General features: G+C 36.3%; 1 pseudogene; it reads left to right on the plus strand.

Moving 5' to 3' along the window:
• Positions 1–1,096: 1,096 nt before the first annotated feature.
• LOC149570443 (NADPH-dependent aldo-keto reductase, chloroplastic-like) lies at positions 1,097–5,010 on the plus strand (annotated as a pseudogene).
• Positions 5,011–15,895: the final 10,885 nt, after the last annotated feature.

The raw sequence follows: 15,895 nt of genomic DNA on the forward strand, positions 1-15,895 counted from the left end.
TATTTCTGATTGGCCACCATTTTGGTTTCTTCTCATTAGTTACCACTTTTTGCACTTTTTTCATTGGTCCATTGATGAGGTGGTAGCTTCTCATTGGCTGATGGGGTGGAAACCATAATCAGGGTTTTGAGGATCCAATCTGGATTGTTGATTTTTTTTTATCTCCACTGTCCGTTGTATTTCTGGACCCTATAAAAGGCCATTTGCTCTCATTTGTAAGGGGGTTGGAGTAATTGTTGTGAAGATAATACCAAAATTGCTCTCTTTTTCATTGTTGCGATTTGCATGTTGATTGAGAACATTGGGTATTATTGCATGTTTTCTACTCACACTTAGTTAGATTTCCTTTCAAGTTGTTAAATTTGGTTTCATTTTAAGTTGCTAAGTAGGAGTGAAGTAGATGGATAGTTGTATGGTAGCATTGGTAAATTTTTGATAGGGATCAATACTAGACCACTAGCACCCTAGCGGTTGGTTGGGAAGCTTTATGTGGTAAGCTAGTTTATTATTCCTTTGAATCATTGCACCTGTGGAAGTGAGGTTTTTGGTTAGCTCTCATTAGGTTCGATCCTCGTCCATTTTCTAACCTTCCATTCATAGGAGTAGGAGTACAATAGTAAGTAGCTGGGTAGTTGAATCTTAGAGAAGCAAGTTAGAGGAGTAAGTTAAGCGTTAGAGCACATCCATTCACCTCCCATGACCATCGCTTTCCCATCAACATCATCCCTAGTAGACACATCCTTCATCATCACCACCATCAACATTATCTACCACTCGCATATTTCACAAACCCATCATCATCTCCATCATTCCACCAAAGTCCAAGTCATCGTTGAATGAATAGCATAAGGCCGCCTACGTGACTACCAGCTAATCACATCGATAAAACTAAGCAAGTATCCAATGGTGTAAGGAACATTGGAGCTATTTCTTATGTCTCCATGAGTAATAAATTTTCAAGAGAGGAGTTGCATGTTTGATATCCCATATTGAATATTCAAATCATAATATGTTACCTAAGTGATACAAAACTCACATCAACAACCTTTTTTCCATTCTTGTATCATACTGACAATAAATGGGCCTGTGAGTGCTTGCAAGGAACATCATGGAAATTGTTGGAAGAAGTGTTGAGCTTAATACAGGAGCCTTGATTCCAATAATTGGGATGGGCACTCGATCCCTTAAGAAGAACGAGGAGATTATAATAGCAGCAGTGACTGCTGCTCTTCAGGTATTCACTCTTTTCATTAGCAGTTCTACCTCTAGGTCATGAAAAAGAGGATATACTTTATTTGATCTTGAAAAATACTTCTACATTTGGGGAAAAGGGTTTTATGTCAACTTCTCAGAATTTTCCCCATTTTACCATTCTAAAGTTATGAATTCTCCTTTGTTCTGTTCTAGGAATGATGTGCTTGGGGTAGTCCATTTGAAATATAATGATCAACTGATGTTGGGGTTTTTACAATGCTCTATTTTTGTAGGTTGGTTATAGACATTTTGACACAACTAGGCTTTACGACTCAGAGCTTGCATTGGGGAAGCCCAGGCAGCTTTTTAGAGTGGGCTTGTCAACAAATAAGATGTTTTTGTCACCACTAAACTCAAGAATTCAGAGCACGATGATCCTGTTGCTGCAATCAAGGATAGTTTAATGTATGTTTATTTTTCAAAAATTTAGTCTTTTGTTTCCTCTGTTTTATAGACCTTAATAGATTTGTTTATGTCTAGGACTATGCAATTAGAGTATGTGGATCTATTTCTCATCCACTAGCCTATCAAGACGAGAGTAGATATTCCAGGGACCCCTATCAAAGAAGAAGATTTCTTGCCATTAGATATAAATTCTACTTGGCAGGGAATGGAGCAATGCATGGAGATGGGGCTTGCCAAAGCCATTGGGGTCAGTAACTTTTCCTCTTTAAGAAAATCGAAGACTTGTTGCAATATGCAAAGATCCCCATTGCTGTTGATCAGGTAAAGAGTTTGCTCAAAAGTATGTTTTTTTTTTTATAGGCCCAAAGGGTTGTCTATCTTTACTGAAGTGTCTCACCCATTGTTCATGGATAGATTTAGTAAATTACCTAGACTACTCAAGCTAGTTATGGCCATTTAGGGTTACGAGTAGCCTCTAATCGTACAACATGTATAGGTTTATAAGTAGGCTAGTTATAGTGTGTATTGGAATATGAGTAGTTCACTGGTGGCAACTAATATAATCAATGTTCTAATGATATAATCATTGTTCTAATCATATATAAACATTTAGATCCTGTTGGATATTATAGGTAAATATCCAAACAAGATTGAGTTTATCCAAGACATAAGCATGATATATATTGAAAGTGTAGGCTAACTTTTTCCTTTTTGAAGTAATGTAGATTATAAATTATTTGTAGTTAAAATTGCAAGAAAGAACTAGCAACTTTAAACTAGAGAGTAGACCATCAAGGTTGCAACCACCAATCTTGTGATATCCACAAGGAAAACTATGAATATAATCATCACTGTTGTAAAACCCACAAGAAAATTTATGAAGCTAGAATATAGACATAGGAATGATATATTTAGAGAAAATTAAAAAATGTTTGAGTAAGTTGAACCTAGCAGACGATCAATGATTACAACCACAAAATTGATATTACAGTAGAATAGAGACTTGGAAGAGCAGCGATCAATCTTGAAAGAAAGATCTTAGGCCTTGTGACATTTTGTGAAGTATTGTAATCTCATTGAAGATTAATGGAAACATCTTTTTTAAGTAGATTAAGTTTCTCTTTTGAAGCCATATATTATTGTCAAGTATTTGCAACATATTTACTTATATATATTTTTAAATATAATCTTTTTATAACAAAGTTTCCTTCTCTATTAACTTTAACATGGCAGAGTTGAATGTATTATTTGTACCTATGATTTCTCTTTGGTACAAAGATCTGCAAATGTTCCTTTTTTTAGTATGCTTAATTATGTCTTTGTGTCTGCTGGAGATAATTAGCTATATGCATAGGTGGTTATTATGTTCATATCACGTTCATCGAATTCCATTTTCTCACCAAAAAATTGCCAGAGGGCTATTAAATAAATTACAATTATTAAATTAATTATAATTTTACAAGTCTACAACACCAGAGGAACTAATGGTTATTTATGCAAACCTACCTCTTTGATTGCCTATTATTTTTATCCATTTCACCTAGTCTTTTCTTGAGTGACAAACATTACTGGGTCTAGTAGTTTGATTTTATTGAATTGCATCAAGTTTATGTTAGCAGTATGTAATCACAGGTAGAGTATGTTGGAAATATTCAAGATATGATAGGTTACTGAGAGAGGAGGGGTGAATCAGTAATGTTAAAACTTTAAAACAATTCAGCACTTTAACCATATATACTATTCACCATTTATTCATCTAATCTACTGCATATATGAGAGAACAAACATTTATAACATATGTACATAGTGATGTGGTGACCCAGAAACGTTCCAAATAGAAAGTAAATTTGGGGTGGGGATGATACCCACAAAATTTTGTTATTGTAGTATGAAGTTGGCCTGTTAAGGCTTATATTGACCACTTCTGGTGATCTACCCTGTTAGGAGCACAAAGGACTACTAGGTCCACCTTGTTAGAGGATTTACAAACATACACTGAAGTATGCACTCTGTTAGGAGATTTATACAAAAGACTGTTAAGTCTACCCTGTTAAAGGATTTACAAAACTGATTCACCTGTTAAGATGAAATAGTGGATCTACTTACAACTTGATTGCTGATTAGATCCTTGAAAGATAGATCACCTCTTGTGACTGATGAATCTTTACTACTCCTTGTAGACCTTGTTGAATACTCTACTCTGCTGCTGATTCACTTTCATTCAAAGCTTTTCATATCCATACCTTCACATGCACCTCTCTAATGTAAATGATATATTACATTACATATATACCATTCCAATAATTACAATTGCAAGGTCGGCTAAAACACAAGTGAACAAAACATTACTAAGTTGGCTAAACAGTAGAAAACTCGGGTTCTTCAAGCTGACTTGGTCACCTTATGATACTCGGCATCATCATGCACTCGGTAGAAGTAAAGGCTCGGTCCATACTAACCACACAACATAGCTTGGAACTTGGTAACCATTGGACACTCGATAGATATAGTGTCACTCGATAAAAATTGGATCCTTCGTTTACCTTGATTTCACTTGGTAAACACTATACTTTCATCACTCGATAAATGTTGTGAAGCTCGGTGAACACTGTAAACTCAGTAGGCATTGCTGGATTGCACATTCACTCGGTAGCTTCATGAATGTTCAGTAAGTGATGAACCTACAAGGTAACCACTGAATGCTCGATATACACTGTAGATGCTTGGTGTAAACTGCGAAGCTCAGTTAACACTAGAATGCTCAGTGTGAATTGCGAAGCTCGGTTAACACAAGAATTCTTGGTGGCTATGCTGATGTAGATAAATGTTGTCACTAATGGCAATAATAAATTAATGCCAATAGAGTAGCATCCACAATGGCAGCAAAAGAAGTTGAGAGATTATTGCAGCAAGCATAACATTCATGTGAGTGTGTGGTCTCCTCTAGGAGCTCCAAATACTCCATGGGGTTCCAATGTGGCAATTAAAAATCCCATTGTTCAAGAAATAGCCCAAAAGCATGGAAAGACTAAAGCTCAGGTATTCATTTCTTCATATTTAATTGTGTTGGAATTTTTATTCGGACATGAATTAGAAACTTAGATTGGTGATGTGCAAATGCAGGTTATGTTAAAGTGGGGTTTGGAGCAAGGAGTGAGTGTGCTGCCTAAGAGCTACAACATAGGCAAAATATCTAAAAACTTTCAAGTCTTTGATTGGTCTGTGACTCTGGATGATCATGACAAGATTGCAAAGATTGAATAGAAAAAGTTACTACGCAGAGAGAATTATGTTAATAGTAGAGTTGGCCCTTACAAGACTCTTGAAGAATTATGGGATGAGGAGGTTTAACACAATGATGCCCCTTGGCATTAATCCCACCATATTTGGCACTTAGAATTAGATATTTTATGGATTTGATTACTTAATCTCTTTGTGAAGGCTATTTTAAGCTTTTGGATGTTTCTATCTGTGCAAAGTTTTAAAAGAATAGCTCAAAACGATACAGTCTCTGTTTCTAGTTCTCAAAAAAGCAGAAGTCTATAGAATTTCATAATAAATTGAATTGAACTTTGTAACAAAGTTTGTATTAAAGTTTTCATGTTATTTCTAGCAATAGCTAAAATCTATCAAAAACAATTAATAGATTTTGTTTGATAAGATGTCCTTTTGTTGGGTGATAAAATAATATAGTTTCAATGCTTTAAAATTTGTACAAATGATAAGTTTTAACATCTTTTACACTAACTTGATCCTTACCATCTATCTGTGCAAATAGAATGTACAATGCTTGTAGTTGTGTATCTTCACTTTAAATATAATCTTAAAGTTGTGGTTATTGGCACCATCCATCCATTATCATTCTTTATTGTGGGAAACTGAATTGTTTGAACAGAAAACACATCATCACTAATACAATAATAAATAATTTATATAAAATAGGTACTCTTTCCAGAATTTTCTATCATAATTTTCTTTTGACTCGGTACATGATACAATATAATAATAATAAGGTGATGAATACAACTATTTTCAATTGGAGATATCATCAGATGTTGTGTGAGATTTTATCATTTTGGCTTCATCAAAGTTCATGCACTAATTGATTTCCACAATGCATGAAAATCACTTTATGTATTTTTCTAGGTTCAACACATGGAAATTTCATTTCAGTTTTACAGGTAGTCTTTGTTCTATATGCCATAAAAAAAAATTTATACTACACTTGAGTGAGTTTGTAACTAGGTAACAAAAGATCTTTGTTACCCAGATATTTTACTGTGAGAGTTAGTTAATTTTGGAGAGAGAGGGAGGGGTTAATTCTCAACTATTCAAAACTACCTCACTCTATGTACTTCTCTCTCCATGTCCATGCACTTTTCTCTCTCTTGTACTAGAATTACCTCTCTCTATGTACTAAAACTTTTTATCCTAATCCTAATTAAAACTCTTGAACATGAACTCCGACTTTTAAGTAACCACCTATTGGTAACAAGAGATAATAGAAGAGCTGGAAGAGATATGAGAAAGATTTGTTTCCATTGAATTCAAAGAGACAGGTTAGGCTATATTGATTTGATAACGTGGAAAAAAAGCTTTTGTTGTTGCACCACATTTTCTCCAACGAGCTCCAAATTTCTTTTGAAAGGCACCAATTCTATTAAGAGAACCCCTACTGAATTCTAAGTCTAGATGTGAATGGGAGATGATTAAGATTATGTTTGATGCTTCCAATGTTCTTTCTATTCATATGGTTGTATGCAAGCAATGCTCTCAACCATAATATCCTTAATTATATTGCGCAATAGATGTACAAGCTCAAGGGGTCTGTAGCCTCCATTTGGTCATCGAACAATTAGATGTGCATGTATGTGCAGCAACATTCACAAGGTTGGAAACCATCTAAGACAATGGTATCGATGAGAAAACACCCACTAGAAGACACACATTCCCAACATCAGATTATCAATGAACCAAGGAAATGTAGCAGTGGATTCAAGTAACAAGGTGCATGAGCCCAATATAATAGCGTTTTTGTCAAACATAAGACAAGGAATTTGTGTTGTTTGATAGCAACAGTGTGAGGGTCGAGACATCTTCCCAATATGCAGCGAAAAATGTATCTGGAATTGTTTGACAGAATGTTTGTTGAATATAATCAGAGGTGAATCATGAACCACATGTGTATACAAATGGTCATAAGTTGCACTCTATCAAATACCCATGCTGGCTCGATAGTGAACTACCTATGTAACCTGTGACATTTAGAACAATGGTGGATGGCCATGAACAAATGAAACCATTGACAAGTTCACCATCCATCCAAGTCTTCCAACTCACAAATAGAGGAGATCAATATGGTCAAGGCATATGAGTTGATCACCATAATCAAGACACATCATGTGAACTATTTGATAGAATATTTTCACATTCATCCTGACGCCATCTAAACAAAGTGCATAACATTATATCTGTATGGTGGTATGGTCAGAATTGGTCACCATATGTTTAACAAAATGCTTTGATCTCCAAACTAATATAAAAGAAGATATCATGTATCATCTATGATGGAATGTCTCAACTCTCAACTCTCAACATCCCATTCATCTAGAGAGTTTGTACATAAAGGGGCTATTTTGATATGAGAAGATGCCACAAGATGTGAAGCATACATGGCAGTTTACTTGCTCAGTAAAATGAAAAGAATGTAAAGGATATGTGCCATGTAGTATTCTAAGCCAGAGCCTCTAAAAAATTTTGCTACTTTGGCTAGGGATTATTCTATATCTCGCAGGCCAAGTGGAGATTTTGTTTCACAAAGAGAATGTGTAAAGAATGACACAAGAATTGTTTGACAAATGAATTCAAAGATGCAGACACAAATATAGATGCACACATCATAAATGTATTTTGTCCTCTATTCATTGTGCGAACGGCTTAAACATCACACACTAATGCTTCATTCTTATAGTAAAAGTGTTAAATAGTCAAAGTTTGACTTACTTTTCCAAGTTTAATTTGTGCAACATAGGAAAATTTTATAAGTTCTTGGATAAACTGTAGAATGGTGAAAGAAGTTTGGATGACTTAGATAATGAACATGTCACCCATATTGTCATGTTTTGTGCTATGTTCTCTGCAAGTGAGATATATTCATAGTGAGAAGCATAGTAGTAGCTGAGTAGACACATCAAAGAATAGTTTAGTATTATTATAGTCTACTTGCTTGAAATGATTTGACCAAATTTTTGTAAGGCATGGATGCACAAATTCAACTAGTACACAAAGATATCTAAATATCATGGTTGTGTCCAATAGAAGATGAAGAAATGTTTGATTGAATTCCAATCATGGTGGAAGCTCATTAAGTGCATGTCTTTCTCAAATATTCCCCATGCCCATGAAAGGTGAAAGAATGATCAAGATGATGCAAATTATGATTGTATCCAAATTCATTTGCTCCTTCTTAAGATGAATGTAAAGCAGAGCAATTCCTCCAACTCTTCAAACCTAATTAGGATTGTTGGTGTAAATAAGTATTTACTTATTACACTTAAGTTTACTTAGGTTAATGCATTATTTAATTATTTTGCATTATTTTATTATTATTTTAGGTGAGACACTTAGGAGTTTGTGTACTCTCATTCTAACTATGCACATGGTGTCTACAACACAGGAGTATGCATCATTCACTGAGTTGTCATGTTGACAACACAGTTATTCGCTCTCCTCATTTAGCACATGTTGTCTACACTACTGATTTGCATGCTACACCATTGTAGGCTTATCCTCACATCATCGCGCTTAATCCTATGCTCAATGGAGGATAACCCATATCTGATGAACATGTGCCTGGTTGTATGACATATGATGATGTTGACTTCTATGCATTCTAGAAGCTCTCCTGAGGCCTTTATAGTGTACTCTCAAGTTGGCTAAGCTATCATATTGAATGAATATCATCATTTTGATCATACTCTATCTATTTTGGTCTACTGTGTGCTTGTGTTGAGTTTGTTAGGTCTTGGGTGAATTCTGGCCTAAGCCAAATTCTTACATGGTATCAGAGCTAAAGGAGATTCTCTACATGTAACCATTCGAGACCGTTCATGCTTCAGCACCTCGGCACAAATTCAAAGAATTCACAGAAATTGGGAGTGTCTAGAGCCAAATTTGACCTCACCGTTGTGTTCGAAGTGTCGATTCGATGAAGATTGACTATAAATTTGCCTATATTGGGTGAAAGTTGATCGTGAGGCAAAAAAAATTTGCAAATCAGAACCCGAAGGCCCCGATTTGTAGTTTGGGTATGATCATTTCACTGATCTGATTGTTTGATTTTAGAATCTGAATTAATTCATCTCTACCATTTTTGGGTTTTTTTTGAATTATTGTTTTCGGATTTATTAATTGCCCTAGCAGAAAAAAAAATTTGCTAAACCGGGTAGTGACACCCTAGCTTGGCTCTGTATTTGGGCAAAATTATTAATTTTATTGCAGGATTTTATTATAATCTTTGGGTGTTTATTTCAAATCTACGAACAACTTCTAAAATTTGCAAGCAACCACGACCACACATTATTTCAAGCGACCGTAACAATATCCAGCCATGCCTTCCCTTCACTAGCAACCACATATTTATATTTGTGTGCGCAGAGGTTTCAATTTATAATCCCATCCATGTGGGATTAAAACCCACAAAATTTTGGTAGACGCAATTTTTAAACTTCGGCTCGACATTTGTTAAATCTGGCACCCTGCAGCCTAAAACACACTCGTGTTGTGCAAGACCCTGCGACACGCGGCACATTCACTGTCACCCACACAGAAGAAGATTTGCACACCACCTAGCCAATCTGCCATGAGGACAATTCTGCTGTCCACACTGTCATCACAGTCAAAGCTCCACTTGACTTACGTAATCACCAACTCAGCTTGCTACACAGGCCTATCATACGCCGAGTCAACATTTGACAAAGTGCATAGTTAGCTACCTCCTCTGACCACGTCATGATCTAATCAGCAATCTAGTACAGTCATCCATATCTATATAATTTTGTACAATGTGTACAGTACATCCCACCACATCAGCTGCCACGTCACCAGGGCCCAAAAATTTTTGCTGATATCATCAATCCATTGTGCTAAATTTGACGCCCGTCTGAACGTCATTCCAGGGAAAATACAACTGCTGAGACGGCCGTATGACCATCAAATTTAACCTCGTCATCAGCTGATGCAACCCCTCTCCAGATTGATTTTGGTTTTTGCAGTTCGACTTCAAGAGGCCATAACTCGGACATCGAGACTCTAAATCAAGTGCAATTTTTTTTGAAATTGGGTAGAATTTTCTAAATTTTCAGTGGTGCAGCTATTTTCTGGTTTTGGTCAAGGATTGTTCAAAATTTTCATTTTTTGGTGACTTTACCTACATAATCCTACATTTTGCAACTTCAAATGCTCTGTATGGGCACATCTGGAGTTGAAAACAGGTTTTGTTTTTTTTTGAAAGTGTGTATTTTTTTGTTTAATTTCCAAATTTGGCATTAGATTGTAGTGTTGTGTGGACAAAATTGTCACTTTCACCAATAGGGTTTTTCTTTTCTTTGTAATGCTTCAGAATTGTAGCACATTGTAAAGTTTCAAATTTTTACTCTATTAAGAGGTTGTAACAAGAAAAATCAGAAGTCCACAAAGGCCAAAATTTGAAAGTGGCCCATTGTAATCGCACTATTGATAAAGTGCCCAAAGCATCTATTTTGGGGGGGTTTCTTGATTTAGTGAAAAGGGGGGGTGTTCTTGGTGTTGTGTTCTCTCTTTTCTGCACTTTTATTTTATTTTATGCATTATGGGAAACTTTAAGTTTCCTAAATTAAATCCTCATAAATATGCTTCATGGTCAATCAAAATGTTGTATCACTTAATGCATAATGGAGTTTCACAATATGTAGATTGTACTCTTCCTAAACTAGTAGGTGATAATGTATCAGCAAGTGAAATTTTTGATTGGGTAACCATGGATAGGAAAGCCCTAGGTGATATATGTTTGAGGGTAGATGATAAAATCATGTATCAAATCAAAAAGTGTACTACATCCAAGGAAGCTTGGGATACCCTTGAAAGCCTATATGGTAAAGTGTTTGAAGAGGATGTGTTCATAATTGAAGATGAGCTTGTTTCCTTAGATCCTAAGTCATATGATTCAATGCCAGATTTCATCATCAAGGTGAATGAATTAAGGACAAAGCTTACTAATTGTGGGAATTCTATCAAAGATGATAGACTGATCTATCTCATACATAACAAGCTGCCATCAGAATATTCCACATTAGTATCTTCTTTTAACATCTCTAAGACTACCTTAGGGTCTACCTATAAGAAAGTCACTTTTGATGAATATGCTAAACTGTTGGATGATGAAGAAAAGAAGTTGAAATCAATGGGGATTCTCAAATCACCTCAGTCCAAAGCATTGGTGGCAAATGAGGGTTTTCAACATTCAACTAGACAATCTTCAAATAAAGGAAAGGGTAAGAAGAAGTGGAAGAAAGATAGAAAAGACAACACCTCAATCCAATCAACAAGGCAAGTCCTTAAATTCCAACAAGAAGGGGGACAACAACAATAAGGAGAAGAAGAAGTACACTTATTGTGAAAAATCAGGTCATGAAGAGCATGAGTTTTATCTCAAAAAGATTGATGAATTAACCAACATCATGAAGAAATATAATGTTCCATTGCCTAATGCTTACAAGGAGAAAGGGTCGTCTTCAGATTCCAAGGGCAAAGGGCAAGCACTCATGGCTAATTCAAACTCTTCAAAGGAATGGATATTTGACTCCGATGCCTCATATCACATGGGTTCTTTAAAGGAGGATTTTTCTTCATTGAATCACTCAAAGGTACCGCACATCTTCATGGGAGATGATAGAAAAATGGAAGTTGAAGGAAAAGGAAACATGGAGATGGACAATGGAGAGTTTCAAAATGTTCTCTATGTTCTAAACCTAAGTTCAAATCTCCTTTCAATCTACCAAATCACTCACCTTAGAGATGGACATAGAGTTGAGTTTCTTCCCAACTCAGTAAAAGTGCATAGTCTCAAAGACAATTCCTTGGTTGCAGTGGGGAAAGTCAATCATAACAAAAGATTGTACTCTTTCTCTCATTTTGTGCCCAAGTCTTCTTCAAAGGCCTTGTTATCTCAATCACATTCAAACATGCAATTATGGCATGAGCGGTATGGTCATCTTGACTACCACTACCTTCAGCAACTTTGCACATACCACATGGTCAAAGGTCTACCTCAAATCAAATTTTATAAGGGTGAATGTTCAATAGATTCAGTGGATATGCATCCAGAGGGAAAGTTACAAAGAGGGAAGTCTTCTAGAGCAACAGGTATTCTCTAGATGATTCACATGGTATTAGTAGGTCCTTTTGCATTCAGTCAGGGTTGCTATATACTTACCTTTGTTGATGACTTTTCAAGATTCACTTGGGTCTATTTTCTGCATAACAAGAATGAACTGTTGGATAAGTTTCTAGACTTCAAGGCTCATGTAGAATAGAAATCTAGAAATGCCATCAAAATACTCCGAATGGATAGTGGAAACATGGATGTGAACAGAAGACATAAAGGACTTTTGCAAACATGAGCGAATTGATCTTCAGACTCTGTCAGCATTCACTCCGCATAAGACAGATGTTGCAGCTTTGAGGATCCACACTCTTAAGTCTATAGAAAGTTGTATGATTCATGCCAAGTCTCTAGATCCATCATTAGAAGTTGAAGCAATCTCAAGTGCCACTCACATTCTCAATCATTCTCCTCATCCAACCTTAGATGGAAAAACTCCTTTTGAGGCATGGTGCAGCAAAAAACCTATTGTGACACACTTCAGAGTCTTCAGTTGTCCTGCATGGGCAAAAAGATCTTCCAGGGGATGCAAGGTACAGTCATCTCGACCTTGTACTTTCATTGGTTATGAAGATGGTGTGAAGGCATACAGACTTCTAGATCTAGGGACACATCAGATATTTGTTGAGAAGGATGTATACTTTGAGGAAAGTTCTCCCAGCTTGTCCTCTACTTCTCTCCGCATATCATACAGTGTGGAAACTGATAGTGATTTCAATGATAGTGCTTCAACAGATTTAGACACGTAGGGCTCTATCGACAGATACAGTGAGAGGTCACTTCCTTAGTTTAGTCCACATGCATACATCACCACAGTGATAGGTCCAGAATGTTAGGATAAACCACAGACAGAAATAAAAACTACAAGCAAATATAACCAATAACAGAAAATAATAGATCACATAGAAATGAACACAAGGCACCAAGATTTAACGTGGTTCACCCAATCCCTGGGCTACGTCCACCAAACAACAAGTCCATCTTATTACAATCTAGTGATTACAACCTGATTACAGTTTGTAATCCCTTACAGCTCAATATCACCGCAAGAACCAATTTTGCATCACAACATGATCAAAATACCTAACCCTAAACCCTTTTATACAAGTATTTTATTCGTTTTAGGGTTACAACATGTCGACCATATGTCAGCCATAATATATCGGCTACAACGTCGGCCACGGCCCAAAAAAAAATTTATAGTACTTTCCTGATTAGTCACCATAATCTAACAATCTCCCACTTGGGGATTGATCAGGCTCCACACTAAACAACAATCTCCCACTTTGAGACTAATCTTGTAGCAATACCACTACCACATGGGGCTCCCACTAGATCAAACCACCTTGGACTCTATTGTTCTTTGATTCATGTTCAGTCTAAAAGACCAACCGAAGCTGAAGAGGAGTTCAACTTCTCCCTTGTTACAACCTTTGTCAACATATTTGTTGGATTGTCATTTATATGGATCTTCTCCAGCTTGAACTGTTCATCCTCCAAAATTGATCAAATGAAATGGTACAGCAACTATATGTGTTTGGTCTTAGAATGCAAAGCTAAATTCTTTGCAAGATGAATGGCACTCTAACTATCTGTGAACAAATAATTATCCTTCTGAGGATGTCCCAATTCTTCCAAGAAGAACTAAAGCCATATCATCTCCTTGGCTGCCTCTGTAGCAGCAACATACTCTACCTCTGTAGTGCATAGAGCATTAATCTTTTGTAACCTAGAAACCCAGCTCACGGCTGCCCCACCAATAGTAAAGACATAACCTGTAGTACTCTGCCTGGTATCAATATCCCCTGCCAAATCTGAGTCAACATAGCCCTGTAAATTAGTAGTAGAGCCCCCAAAGTGTAAACACTTATTGGATGTTCCTCTCAAATATCTGAGAATCCACTTGACCACATTCCAATGCTCAAATCTTGGATGACTCATATACCTGCTAACGACTCCCACTGCATGGACAATATTTGGCCCAGTGCATACCATAGCATACATCAAGCTTCCTATAGCTGAAGCATAGGGTACCTTGGACATCTTATCCTCCTCTTCCTGTGTCTTAGGACACATCTCCTTAGTCAATTGCAAATGACCAGGTAAAGGTGTGCTGATAGATTTAGCATTCTCCATAGAGAATCGTTGCAACACCTTCTCAACATAATCAGCCTGAGATAGCATCAATGTTCTATTCTTCCTATCTTTGCAATTCCTCATACCAAAGATTTATTTTGCTGCCCCCAAATCCTTCATAGCAAATGCATGTGTTAATTGGTGTTTTAGCCTCTTAATATGATCCATGTTAGACCCAGCTACAAGCATATCATCAACATATAAACATAAAATAATGTAGCTATCATCATCCAACCTCTTAAAATAAACACAGTAATCTGAATGACACCTATTATATCCATGCTCATGCATAAAACTGTCAAATTTCAAATACCATTACCGAGGTGCTTGCTTCAAGCCATATAAGCTTTTCTTCAATTTGCACACTAAGTTCTCCTTACCTTTGACCTCAAAACCTTGTGGCTTAGCCATATATATTTCTTCATCCAAATCACCATGAAGAAAGGTTGTTTTAACATCCAACTACTCTAAATGCAAATCTTCAATAGCCACAAGACTTAAAACAGTACGGATAGAAGTCATTTTAACAACAGGAGAAAATATCTCATCAAAATCAATTCCCTTTTTTTGTGCAAATCCTTTTACAACTAACCTAGCCTTAAATCTTTTCTTACCTCCTTCCTCTTCTTTCAATCTGTAAACCCACTTATTCTGTAAAGCCTTTTTACCTGCAGGCAACTTGCATAGATCCCATGTCTTATTCTTCAACAAAGAGTCCATTTCATCTTTCATTATAGACTCCCACTGAATCTTAGTATCCACCTGCACAACTTCATCATAACTTTCAGGTTCACCAGCATCAGTAAGTAAAATAGAATAAAAAGTGGGAGAAAATCTTTGTGGAGGCCTAATTTGCCTCGTTGACCGTCTAACATTCACTGGTGTGTGTGGTATTTTTTGTTGTAGTTGTTGCATATCATGAGGAATGGCTGGAACATCAGCTTTTGGAGTATCATTCAGCACTACATAATCATCTTCTTTCTTCTCATGTTGCTGCAAAACATCATTGTACAACACTTTCTCATTGAATATGACATCCTGACTTCTTACAATTTTATGATTTTCAAAATCCCAAAGCCTATAACAAAATTCATTAATTCCATATCCAACAAAGATACATTTATTTGATTTAGCTTCTAGCTTGGTTCTATTTTCAGAGTCTATATGAGCAAAAGCTTCACAACCAAAGGTCTTGAGAAAAGAATAACTCACCTTCTTACCAGTCCATGCTTCCTCTGGAATACCATAGCCTAGAGGAGTAGAGGGACCTCTATTAATCAAATATACTGCAGTATTGACAGCCTCCGCCCACGTGTGTAAGGGCAACCTAGCATGCAACCTCATGCTCCTTGCTCGCTCCATTATAGTCCTATTCATGCGTTCAGCCGCTCCATTTTCTTGTGGAGTCCTTGGAACAGTTTTCTATCTATGAATACCATTAGTGGAGCAATAATCTTCAAATTCATGACTACAATACTCACCACCATTATCAGATTTGAGACATTTTAATTTCTTACCAATCTCATTTTCAACCAAGCATTTCCATTTCTTAAAAGTTTGAAATACATCAGATTTCTATCTAAGGCAATAAACCCATACTTTTCTAGTTGTGTCATCAATAAATGTAACATAATAATGAAAGCCACCAAGGGAAGATACCTGAGTTGGTCCCCATACATC

This window comes from Cupressus sempervirens, chromosome 3 (genome assembly GCF_028749045.1).
Source record: "Cupressus sempervirens isolate cs-2001-9-10 chromosome 3, ASM2874904v1, whole genome shotgun sequence".
NCBI lineage: Eukaryota > Viridiplantae > Streptophyta > Pinopsida > Cupressales > Cupressaceae > Cupressus > Cupressus sempervirens.